Source organism: Ovis canadensis, chromosome X (genome assembly GCF_042477335.2).
Source record: "Ovis canadensis isolate MfBH-ARS-UI-01 breed Bighorn chromosome X, ARS-UI_OviCan_v2, whole genome shotgun sequence".
Lineage (NCBI taxonomy): Eukaryota > Metazoa > Chordata > Mammalia > Artiodactyla > Bovidae > Ovis > Ovis canadensis.
Window position 1 is genome coordinate 133,078,179 of NC_091727.1, and position 12,472 is coordinate 133,090,650.

Sequence of the window (12,472 nt, forward strand, 5' to 3'; positions counted from 1 at the left end):
CTTTTTCATTAGTAAGTTCTTTAAAATCAATAATGTTTTCTTTAAGGGAAAGCTTTCACTGTTATGAATTTGTATCTCATTAACTGTTCACTTTAGTTTCCAGGGTTCCATCTAAGCTCCATCTATCATTTAGATTTTAAGCTACAGACTCTATATCATTTATTGAAATACCCCCAGATGGACAGGAAGAAATATTTGAAACCCATAAGTGAATGTTAGTTTTTAGAGTGTTGCAAGCCTTTGAATGATGAGGTTTATCTTTGTAAGTCACTTAAAGTATGTCAAGTGAAATAACCAATGATATTGTAAGTTAGAGAGAGAGAAAGAAAATTAGAGAGAAAGAGATTGAGAAAGGAGAGATTCTTTTTCCATCTCAAGTTTGTAAGTCAAGATAAATTAGGTTACAGTTTTTATGTGGAGTACCTAAGGCAAGCTAGTATATCTCAAAGAAAGGAAACCTGAGATCTCATTTTGGATGCCATATTTCAGGATATTTGGGTTTAAATAGGGCCCCATAATGACATTAGAAAGGGTTATATAGCCTAACACTAGCTGTCATAGAGATTAAACATTTTGTACAGTTTTCCCCCAAAAGTAGTTGGCTGAAACTGTAACAAGAGTACCCTATTATTTTACTTGCATAAAATTAACACATCACAACCAATGGTTATTTTCAGTTATGTGGCATCAAATGAGCCTTAAAAGAGATTAAAACAAGATCTGTGGTAGCTTTGTAGAAATCCGGCAATTGACAGTTTGACACAGCATGGTTTCAGATTATGTCAAATCCTACAAAAGCATGTGTAGCCTGCTTGGAAGGAGGGATTCTTTTCAATTCCATCTTGTTGGAAATATTTGCCGCGAAGTAATAATAATGCCTTTAATATGCAAATGATTATAATTGCATTTATTACACTGTTAAACGTAAGCTCAAATACTGGTTCTTTATTTTACAACCCAGCACATCAGACATAATAAGAGAAATGACTGCTTTCATCATTGAGTTCATAAGAAGAACAAATTCTCTTTTCCCTGAAGTTGCTTGCTTTATCTCTCAGATGTGTTCTTTCCTCCTAACCTCAGGGGGAAAAAGAGAAAGAAGAAGAATTGAGCTGATCACTGAAGGATTTTGACATTCAGATTTCTCCTTAGTCTTCATCTATATCCCAGTGGTCCTGTACAGGCACAACACTTTTGCTAAGACAAATAGCATATTTGAAGGGAACTTTGCTGTATAGTACTCGTGTAACTACCTTTATTCTTATCTACTAGTTGATCTTAGGCTTCCCTGGTGGCTGAGCTGGTGAAAAATCCACCTACAATGCAGGAGACCCTACTTCGACCCCTGGATTGGGAAGATCCCCTGGAGAAAGGATAGGTTACTCTCCAGTATTTATGGGTTTCCCTGGTGGCTCAGATGGTGAAGAATCCACCTGCAATGCAGGAGGCCTGGGTTTGATCCCTGGTTTGGGAAGATCCCCTGGAGGAGGGCATGACAACCCACTCCAGTGTTCTTGCCTGGAGAGCCCATGAGCAGAGGAGCCTGGTGAGCTACAATCCATGGGGTCCCAAAGAGCTGGACGTGACTGAGTGACTAACCACAGCACAGTTGATCTTATTGCACTTTTCCCCCAAGGTGTCTTATATTTTTTTCCTCATCACTTAAATAGGAATAGTGTTTTGTCCTGTTCATTTTTCCAGCAATTTCCACTTCGTTCACCTGAGCCCATTTCATCTTGTTGGAGAGGCCCTTCCTGGATGCTGTGTTTTTTCCATCATTAGGCACAAGGCAGGAAGAGAAGGGAGGCAGGGAGTAGGAACCTGTGCCTCCGCAGTTTCAGTGAGGGCTGTTTAACTCTGTGACTTTCAGAAGGTATTTCCAGTATGTGCGACTCTTCTAGTGTTTTTGTTTTGTTTGTTTGTTTTTGCATAGAGATACCTTAATTCAGAATACTTATTTCTCTTGGTATACCTCCTGTATCCAACAGATTACAGCCAGAATCGCCTTTGAACATACAGATGGGGAGTGTGTGAATCTGTTGTCTTCCTTCTGTTTCTTTTGTTGTTGTTGTTTAATTAAATGTATTTATTTTTAATTGAAGGATAACTGCTTTTTGTGTTGGTTTCTGCCAGACATCAACATGAATCAGCAATAGGTATTCCTGTGTCCCCTTCCTTTGCCTTACTATTTGCTCTTGACAACCCTTCCAGTGCACATGATTTCTTCTCCCCTTGGTGGAGGCAACCACTTACTGACACCAATGCCTCATCATTCTCAACGTTTTTTTTTGTCCTCTGGGTTATTTTTCACTGGTATTGGGTTGGCCAGAATAACTCAAAAGATTTACCATTAATACTAGGAGATTAAACCATTTTGTCTTTTCACTCCTTTGAATCACTGATAGTTCAGGATCTTACTTAAGTTGCAAATCTTGGGAGGGCTACACCTTAAACCAGTGATAGCTATTAAGTCCTCTATACTAATTAGGTTGTTAGAGGTTAGCCTCGCTATCAGTCAGCCTCTAAGAGGTAAAGCCAATAAAGTTTGGGTGTCAAGGATGAAGGAAGGGGACAGTGCATGGGGTCTTCTTGAGAAGAGTATAATGTATCTCCTTACACCACTGTCCTTACGCAAGTTCTTTTTTCAGTAGCTTTGCAAGTATATATCCTCACATAAATCATCTTCTCTGCAGCCTGAGTGGTGGTGTTAAAACCCACATATTCCACTTAAATCTTCAGGTGCTCCTCCTTGTTTATGAGATTTTATCTTGGCACCTCGGCCTGGTTAAGACTGTTTAGGACTTTGCACAAGCACCTCTTCTATATCGTTCACTATCATGCACCATCTTCTCACTTTGCTTTCTAGTCCTGCAGAGTGGCTTCTGATTTCCCCATAAACCCTCTGCGGTTTGATGCCTCCCTGTCTCTGTTCACAGTGTTTCCTACACCAGGAACATTCTTTTTCTAATTTTTTGATCAACTACCCTTGGCCACAGAGCCTGAAATCTAGTAGCTGCTGGAATCATATTGTCCTTTTAAAGAGGTCACTATTGTGTCTATTAAACGGAGATAGCGCTTTATGATATAAAGTTTCTTTACAAATCCTAAAGTAGTAAACTGGAATTACATTGTTATTGATTTTGTACATGTCAAGTGAGAGAAAATTACTCAGAGCACTTGCAGTCAAAGCCAGAGCCCTGCTTTTTTCCTACGTCAACCTCCCCTGTTCCCTTTGGTTCCTAAAACGCCTAGAATTCTCCTGCAGTAATTCAGTACAGAGAAGGTGGCAGATTGGTGAGGGACTGTCAGGGTGGGGGTTATTTGCAAAGAAGAATAGCTTTAGTTATGCTCAACTTTCTTAGATTCACAATCACCCAGCTGCAGAGATGACCCCGCAGACTCAGCTTTCAAACACTACAGAGATTCATTAGATACACCCACTATGATCGTTTCCTTTTAATCTGAGACTTTAAGAGATATAAGACATTCCCCTTATCTCTGTGGAAGTCTTGTTATTTCTTTTGGGAGCTCAAGTCTACCACAATGATCCAACTGATGTCAGTCATCTCCTTTGCTACTTAGAGTACTACTCATGACTAAGAAACTCATTCTAGACTGTGGGCTCTGCCACTTCCTACGAACTAGGTATATCCTTGTTTAGTCACTCAGTCATGTCTGACTCTTTTGTGACCTCATGGATTGTTGTCCGCCAGGCTCCTCCTCTGTCCATGGGATTCTCCAGGCAAGAATGCTGGAGTGGGTTGCCATGCCCTCCTCCAGGGGATCTTCTCAACCCAGGGACTGAACCCATGTCTCCTGCATTGGCAGGTGGATTCTTTACTGTCTGAGCCACCAGGGAAACCCAGGTATATCCTGCTCTGCCTTTAATCTGGTCTGGTCCAAGATGATTCTGATCCCTCTTACCTTGATTTTATGCCCTATCCTGGTACTGAATTGCCCTCTAGGCCTTTATAAGCCTTCTTCTTATTCCTGCTTTACTAAGGAAGAAAGTCTGAGAAAGTATCCTACAGCCCTAGTCTATGAGAGGGTGGGAGAAGAGTCTTGGGCCTACCCACTCCTTCTATCTAAGCAGTCTAGAATTTTCCAAATTATCTTATCTGGCTAATACAAATCTTCTATTTGTAAATTATATTTCAGAAGCCACACTTTCTGTCTTCCAGTTCATTTGTTTTTTAATATAACAGATTTATTGAGATATAATTCACATAACACAATTTAGCCATTTAGCATGTACAATTCGGTGGTCTTTAGTGTACGCACAGAGTTGTGCAACCATTGCCACAATCAGTTTTAGAAAATTTTAGAATAATCAATCCTTCCCCACCCTCCAAATCAGCTCCTGGCAACCACTAAATCTATTTTCTGTCTCTGAGCCTATTCTGAACATTTCATATAAATTGAATAATATCTGTGGACTTTTGAGGCCTTCTTTCAATTTAGTGTAATGTTGTCAATGCTCATCCATGTTGTAGCATGTATGAAGACTTTATTCCTTCTTATGGTGATACTATTCCATTGTCTGGATATGTCATATTTTGTTTATTTACTCATCTCCCTATGGACATTTTGATTTTTTCCAATTTTCACCTATTTTGAATAAAATTGCTGTGAATGTTCATGCACACGTTTTTTTGTGCACATATGTTCTTATGTCTCTTGGGCATGTACCTTAGAGTAGAATTGCTAATTTGCTTTTAATATTAAGACTCCAGGCCTCAATAGAAACACAAGTACCTACTGTGTTCCCTTATGATGTTGGAAGGAAAAACATATTGCCACTTTCACGACTAAATCAATAAACAGACTTAATTATTGAAGGAAAATTGCATAGAAAAAAGGAAGTTGCTATTTTCCTGCCTTCAAAGTAATCAAAGCATGGAATCTCTTACATTTATAAACCCCATGTAATGAGGTCAATGTACTTTTTTGCTTATCAAAAGTGATGATAAATTATAACACATGTTCTGTCTTCTCAGGACTCTTGACAGATTACAATTCTGATGAAAATGTATTGCTTTAACTTTCAGCTTACACCTGAACAACAGCCATAGTTTGAGAGTATAGAAATCAACTTATTTGAAAATGTATTATTTGGATTTTATCATTAGTATGCTATGGATGTGTCACCCAATTGATTTCATGAAAGTTATTTGCCTTCCTCTGCTTTGTCCACAAGTGTGTTCTCTGTGTTTGCATGTATGATTCAGGGAGAGCGCAAACCTGGTGCTCTGCGACAACCTAAAGGGGTGGAATTGGGTGGGAGTGGGAGGGAGGTCCAAGAGGGAGGGGACATATGTATATCTAAGCTGATTCACGTTGATGAATGGTAGAAACTAACACAATATTTTAAAGCAACTATCCTCCAATTAAAAAAAAAAACTAAAACACAAAAAACCCTATTTCCCTCTTAAGTTTACTTAACATTTTATTGGAATCTAGGAAACCAATTTTGATGCAATGGATCTCACAATCCTGTGAGGGTAGGGAAGATAGTGATTTATAATTTCTCCTTAAAGAGAGTTCTGAGTTGCTATTACATATCCACTAATGGAGATGAGTTTCTTGTTGAATATAAGACATTCTTCAGTGGAAGTTTTCTTGATGTGCAAGAAAATCCTCATAGGTCACTGGGTGTACATGCTTTTTGGCTCCGTGAGGCAGAAAAAAAGCCCACACATGAGGAATAAAAAGATGACACCAACAGCAGACAACTTCACAGAGGCAGAGGATTTAAAGACAACAAACCACACTGCTTTTTCAGTCTGAAGCTCTCTTCTTTGATTTTTTTTTCATGATAATATCTATGGAACCATTTTTTAAAAATACCAAACATGTATTTAAGGTATATCTGTATGCATGATCCATAGAGTGAAATTTCACTTGAGGGACTTGAGGACCAGGAAAAAGGAACATAAAAAAGTCTGTTAAGTTAAATAGTTGTAAAATCTGTAAAAATAGCTGGAAAGGGGGAAAAAGAACAGTGGAGTTACATCTGCTTCAAGCCCTAACTCTGCTACTTATTAGGTGTATGACCTTGAGTATATTCCTTAACTATTCTGTGCTATAAGGTTCCTCATCCATATAGGATGGAGGTATATAATAATGATACTTACCTTATAAGATTGTGAACCTCAATTTCATGTATATGAAAGCACTATTAGGCACACAGTAAATCAGAATACAAATATGCATTTGTGTAATTCTTTAAAAACCAATTTAAGTTTTAATTCTTAAAAAACCAAATTAAATTTAATAATGATAATAACACATTGTTTTTGTAGAGAGGAGATCTGATGATATCTGGATGATGTGATGGGGAGGCCTAGATTTATAAGAATTTACATTTTTATCAATTAACACACATTCCATTTAAAATCTAGGCTTTTGTACTATTGCCCTTTACTTCACAGTGAAATATATGAAATGAAGATACTCAAATATCAGTAGGGTCGACATCAATATAGAACCACCAGCCAAGCAGGGAAATCACTTCAAAACACAATTAAGTCAAATGCCGTTTAATTAACAAAGCACTAAAACATCCAAATACTATGATCAAAAGACATGCTGTGCCCTCAGGACTTGATTTTAGTTGTTCTCCTTGGTAACTGGATCAGTTTAACATTTAACTCTCTTCTGTCAGTGTGGCAGAGTGATAGCATGGAGGATCAGCCAGTAACTTCAGAGTCCCAGATTACAGCCAGGTCCCAGCTGGATCTGTTTTCATCAGGCCCACTGAGGGTTAAAAATCCATCTGTTCAAATATTTCACTGGAGCTGGAAACTGCTTGTTTAAAGGGCCCCCAGGTGTCTTTCTCTACACAGTGCATTCTTTTTGACGTTTCTCTACTTCCTCATCTTGTTAAACATCTTCATTCCTTTGAGTAAATGAATAGCTGCCTCAGTAGAAAGGATATACGCTGTCTATCTCAAACTGGACTGGGCTGACAGTTCTAGGCTGTCTCAGCCTTTAGGGACAGAGCTAAGTACTTTATCTTTCCTGGAGTTTAATAAGAGCTTCTCTGGTTGGTTGGTTCCTCTATAATGGCTCTAGCTTTAGCACTCAATCTGTCATGGATCTTAATAAAGTACCCTTTTGGTTATACACTTAGAAACAGCACTTATATTACTAATATAGCAACCAAATGTTGAAGTACATCACCACATGTGACAAACAGAGCTTAAACTATTTGCCACATTATTTCCTTGACCTGTCTTGAAAAGTGAAAAAGTGACAAAAGAATCAAGTGATAGGAATTTCCTAAATTTGTGGAGAAACAGAACATCACTAATTTTTAGGGGACACACACACACACACACGCACACCGTATTTCTAAAGAGATTGTTTTCATCATGTGCCACAGTTTCAAAGTTTGCTTTAGATTTCAAATTATTAGGAAATCTTTCTAAATTGTGCTTGCTTTCCTGTCTTAATAACAAGTTGATCAAATTGAAAGACACTTTGATAATGATGGAAGCACTTGTAGTGTCCTTGAGCCACCGTATTACGCAACTATGGTGCTCAGTGTGTCTGGACCACTGCTTTGACCATCAGAGAACAGTGTCCATAGTCGTCAATGGAGATGGTTTAGGAGATTGTGCTTAATTGCACTGAGTTATTCATTCATTCCCTGGAAGCATTTTTAATGGAATTACTGCTATGATTTTGCTCTCCATATGATTTGCCACTTCTTTTTCTAAGTATTCAAGTCATGAACTGAGAGTTCTCTTAATTGTGATAATTGTGATTTGGTTAATTGAGACTTTATTCTAGTAGAAAAATAAGGGGAGGAGGGAGAAGAAGGGAGGAGAGAGAGAAAGAGAGAGATCACAATAACTGAAATGGTGTACATACTATGGGCACATTTATGATATAGAAGGTTTTTAAAATCTGGAGATTTATCGTAGTAGACAGGACAGAATTCAGCTAGAAGGAAAATTCCACTTCCTCTATTTTACTGATTACTGAGGATGGGGTTAAGATGATAAATATAAAATTGGGACAGTACCCAGAACCTGTGTTATTTCAAAGTATTATAAAGTTGGCTATACGATTACATGACAAATTTTGACTCTAGAAAAATTATTTTTTCAGGTATATACTACTGACTTAAAGTGAATACAATTCATCTTATAAAAGGTAGAATTTTCAGCTGGCTGGCTATCATCATATTCATAGTTCACTGAATGTGCTCTATGGCCCATAAAAATAACAAGGAGTAGTTTTATTATTAGATACAGCATTATTCTAAGAAGCCACTGCATAACACCATCTAGTTCATTTGTTGTTTACTAAAGTCTCTAATCGAATCAAATGAGGCATTTTATGTACCCTGCAATTCATTTAAAACATCATACATGTTAGATGTATGATCCTGGCTATTCATAGGTAGCTTACATGGGCACAATTCAAGGGCATTTAAATGTCTAGAGAGAAAACTTTTCCATGTCCAAACAGCACAAATATAATTTAATCAGATAATTGTTCTGTTTATTTAACTCTGCTGAACTTTGAGACAACTTGATATCTGTATGTCAGTTCTCTTTCAACAGGCCTTAATATCAGGGTTGACTTTTTAATAATTCTTCACTTTTGAGTCCTGAACAAACATGCAGGTATCTGCAAAGGGCCCAAGTATTAATTGGATCTGGATGAACTAACATCATGATATAGCTAACATGTATTGAACATGCTTTATATTCTAATCACATGATCTATATTACCTAATTCTGACAACAACCCATCAGGTAGATTTTATTTTCATTATCCTCAATTTATGCATGAGGAAAGCAAATCACAAAGATGGGAGGGTAAATAAATTGTACGGTTTTGCAAGGATTCAGTGTGGCAGATCTGGGATGAACTTGGCTATTCTGACACTTGTATCTGTACTCTTCACTAGATCATATAACTCAGCGATGTCTGCATGTAATATGGTAGAGCCTCATTACACCAAAACTACTCTTATGCCCTTCTGTGCCCTTTTGCTTCTGTCCCATGTCTTTCCTTCTCTTAATCTCAGTGACAAACACCTATTGCTTTCATTCTCTTACCACTTAGGGCCTCCTACATCCAATGCTGATGGCTTTGGCCCCTAAATCTGGTATCTTAGATGTTACTGTTAATCTTCTGAAGAAGAGAATTAGGTTGGTTGAATTTTGTTTGTTTTTTCTTCTTTGTTGTGTTCCAGCTCTTTGATTATTTAACTCTCCTATTTCTTTCTATTGCCCCTGTGTCTCCTCCACTGGATTCTCTTTTCTTGTTCCCCCCATTTTTTTTCTTATTCTTCACTCATTCTTGCTCTTTATAAATGCATTTATAATCATGGCTTCAGTTACTAACTCTATGCAGCTTTCTATCCAACCAGTTTCACCAGCTCAAATCGCTTTTACAGGCTCTTTTCTACTACTCTACCCTGACAGGAGCCCAATTAGCCCAAGAACAAACTCATCACCTTCTTTACCAAACCCAGTTTGACTCTCCTTTATAAGTTTTAATGTTGTGATTCAGCCTCAAAACTGATCGTTACTTATTTTTCTGATTCCCTTATCTCCTCAATCTAGTCCTGCTAATCCTTTTTGTTTTGGTAATCAATCTCACCGTTAGTTCCTTTGTATTCCTGGGTCCTAAATATTTTCCAGGCATCATTATCTTTGGCTTGTAAGAGTACAATAACCTTCTAACTGGCCTCTTGGCTTCCCTGGTACTTACCACCTGGTGCCTTTTCTGATCTCATATTCCAATCAACAATTTGCTGAGGTTAGGGAGGAGGAATACACTCATAATAAACTAGAGTTAACATAAAAGCCAGTTGAATAGTTTGAAGTCAGGGGAGCAAGCTTTCATTGTTAGCTGGGGTAATCAGGGAAAACTTTATGAAGAAGATGGAATTTAGAATTTATATCAATAATAAAGCCTGGGGGAGGCCTTTAAGATTGGGAAAAGTGTGTGAACAGAAGCTTGAGGTAGAAATGGAAGAAAAGTTTGGGGACAGTTAATAGTCCTGGCTGAACCAGAACATTACTGTAGAACAGTGAGATTGGGGATATAGCTTGGACTCTGACTGTAGGGAGTATTGAATACCAGGCAAAGGAATTTAAAATGTATCCTGTAGAAAATGCATAGAGACATGATGAAATTGGCATTTCAGGAAGATGAATCTGGCAGCTGTGTGTGCAGGGTAGATTAGCAGGAGGAGAGACTGGAGAGAGGAGGCCTGGTTAGGGGGTTATAATAAGGTTCAGATGTGAATTAATGAAGCCTTTCAATAGGATGGCGCTGGGAACAGAACTGATGAGATGGATGCAGATGTGCAAAGCCTTTTGGCAGGAAATTTGATAAGGTTTTGTGAAAGGCTGAATTGTCTCCCCCACCCTACTGAATGGGGGCTGAGTGGGGAGAGTGGGAGGGTTAGAGTCCAGATGACCAGAAGTGTCTATCAAAATGTTCCCATCCTTCAAGCTTCAGCACTCCCTCCTGTAAGAGGGCTTGTCCTGAAAAGGCACTAGGAACAAGACACCTTGTCCATAATAGATGCTCTAACAGGATGAAGTGAATGCCCACTCCACTGGCAGTGATTTTGCATGCTCTGAAGTTCTGGAGACCTTAAAATCACACTTTCAGTAAGTACATTGCATAAACTGCATGCCTTCTATTAAACTGGCTTTCAATGTGACTATGCTTTACCTTTGTGGTGAGAGACATCAGGAGCCTCTTTAGTACAGACAGCATATCTTGTTTCCTAGAACCCCATCCTACCTCATCCAGCTCTAGACCCATTGTTGTTCATGGTGGTGTTTAGTCGTTAAGTCATGTCCAACTCTTTGTAACCCTATGGACTGTAGCCCGCCAGACTCCTCTGTCCATGGGATTCTCATTTCCTTCTCCAGGCGACCTTCATAACCCAAGGATCTAACCCAAGTCCCCTGCTTGGCAGGTAGATTTTTTACCACTGTGTCAACTGGGAACTCCCTTCTAGATCCACAGTTGTTAAAAACATTTTCCATGATTGTTTCCTTTTATTATCTCATGAGGATTTGGATGGTTATCTTACAAGCATATTTCCCTGTATATTATGCTGATGAGGACTGCACTTGAACCATTTTATCAAATCCAAGCCTAAGGTGCTTTCAGAGACTTTCAGCATGTCCTCCTCCACAGTCTCTTCTTCTTCCATTGATATTTACTGAATGAGAACACAGAGTTTGTGTTTCACTGGGTGCTTGGTAAAGATTGGTTGATTTTATTCTCACACCCCAGGGCTGTGCTATGGGCTCTGCCTCACAGCTCATGCAGCTTAAACACCATTTGCATACCTTAGCTACACTCCAAAAAGTGAATGTATTTGGACAAATGATAGATTTTGTTGGTTTCATTTTGTAAAGTGCTTAAAATTTGTTCATTTTCAAAATATTTTTGATTCACGTGAACTCTATGGCTACTCATCTCTGAAGAGATTTGCTATCACCTGAAAAATACAGTTTACTTTATGAGTCTAATATTATAAAGCAACCAGGGAATGTATTTATTTGACCTGGAGACTCTTTTCCCAAGTACCTTTCCATCAAATACTGATGCCAGTTTGTACAGTCATACATATAAATGTTACATTAAATTGGTAAGATTTTATACAATTTATATTGATAAGATTTAATGTGTTGACAGTAATTCCCATTACAGGAAACTGTTACAGGAATTTCTATTATTGCTAAATTTGAGTGCTCTGTGTTACGGTGCCAGATCTGCCCCTTAAGTGTTATGAGAACTTAGACATGGTACTTGACTTTCCTAGGTCTGTTTTTTTCTCCCATCTATAAAACCAGAGTGTTCAACTAAATCACCTTCTATCTTAGCACTATTTTTGGCTTCAAGTTAGCTCAAGGCGGGGAAAAAGCCTATTGAAAAACATATAACATGGAAACTTCAGGGACTTGTAGGACTCTAAGACCAGGTCCTGCCTTAGCACACCCAATCCTTATGGAAATTGAAGTGGGTACAGGAATGCCATCAAGATTGGAAGTTATTTTCTCTCAGGATCTGGCTGATTACAAAACAACTTTGTTCTCTCTTTCTCTCTCTCTGTCTCTCCCTGCCTCCATTTCCCCCTTCCTTCTCCTTTCTTCTTCCCTCCTTCTCTCTTTCAGTTCTTCTCTCCATATATTTGCGGTATTCTTCTTAGTATTATTGTCTTTCTACCACTTGTAGCTTTGGCTTACACATGGCCCACTAAGGTTCTAGGTCTAAGTCTCCCATGACCTTCTAACTGAACTTTCATAATTCTTAGACTTATCATCCCAATTTCCAGTTTAAAAATTCAAGAGGGAATATAATTTGCCAAGCTCATCTTTTCAAGCCAGAGCTCATAAGTCATATGTTGCCGTCCAGCCAGTGGAGTGAATGCTTTTGTGCTGTGTCCATAACAATTCAATTAGTCTTGACTATTAGGGGTTTG

General features: G+C 38.4%; 1 protein-coding gene across 1 annotated transcript in view; it reads left to right on the forward strand.

Moving 5' to 3' along the window:
- The window catches only part of IL1RAPL2 (interleukin 1 receptor accessory protein like 2), a 1,194,055-nt gene that overhangs the window by 559,207 nt on the left and 622,376 nt on the right, over positions 1-12,472 (forward strand). The window lies entirely within an intron of this gene.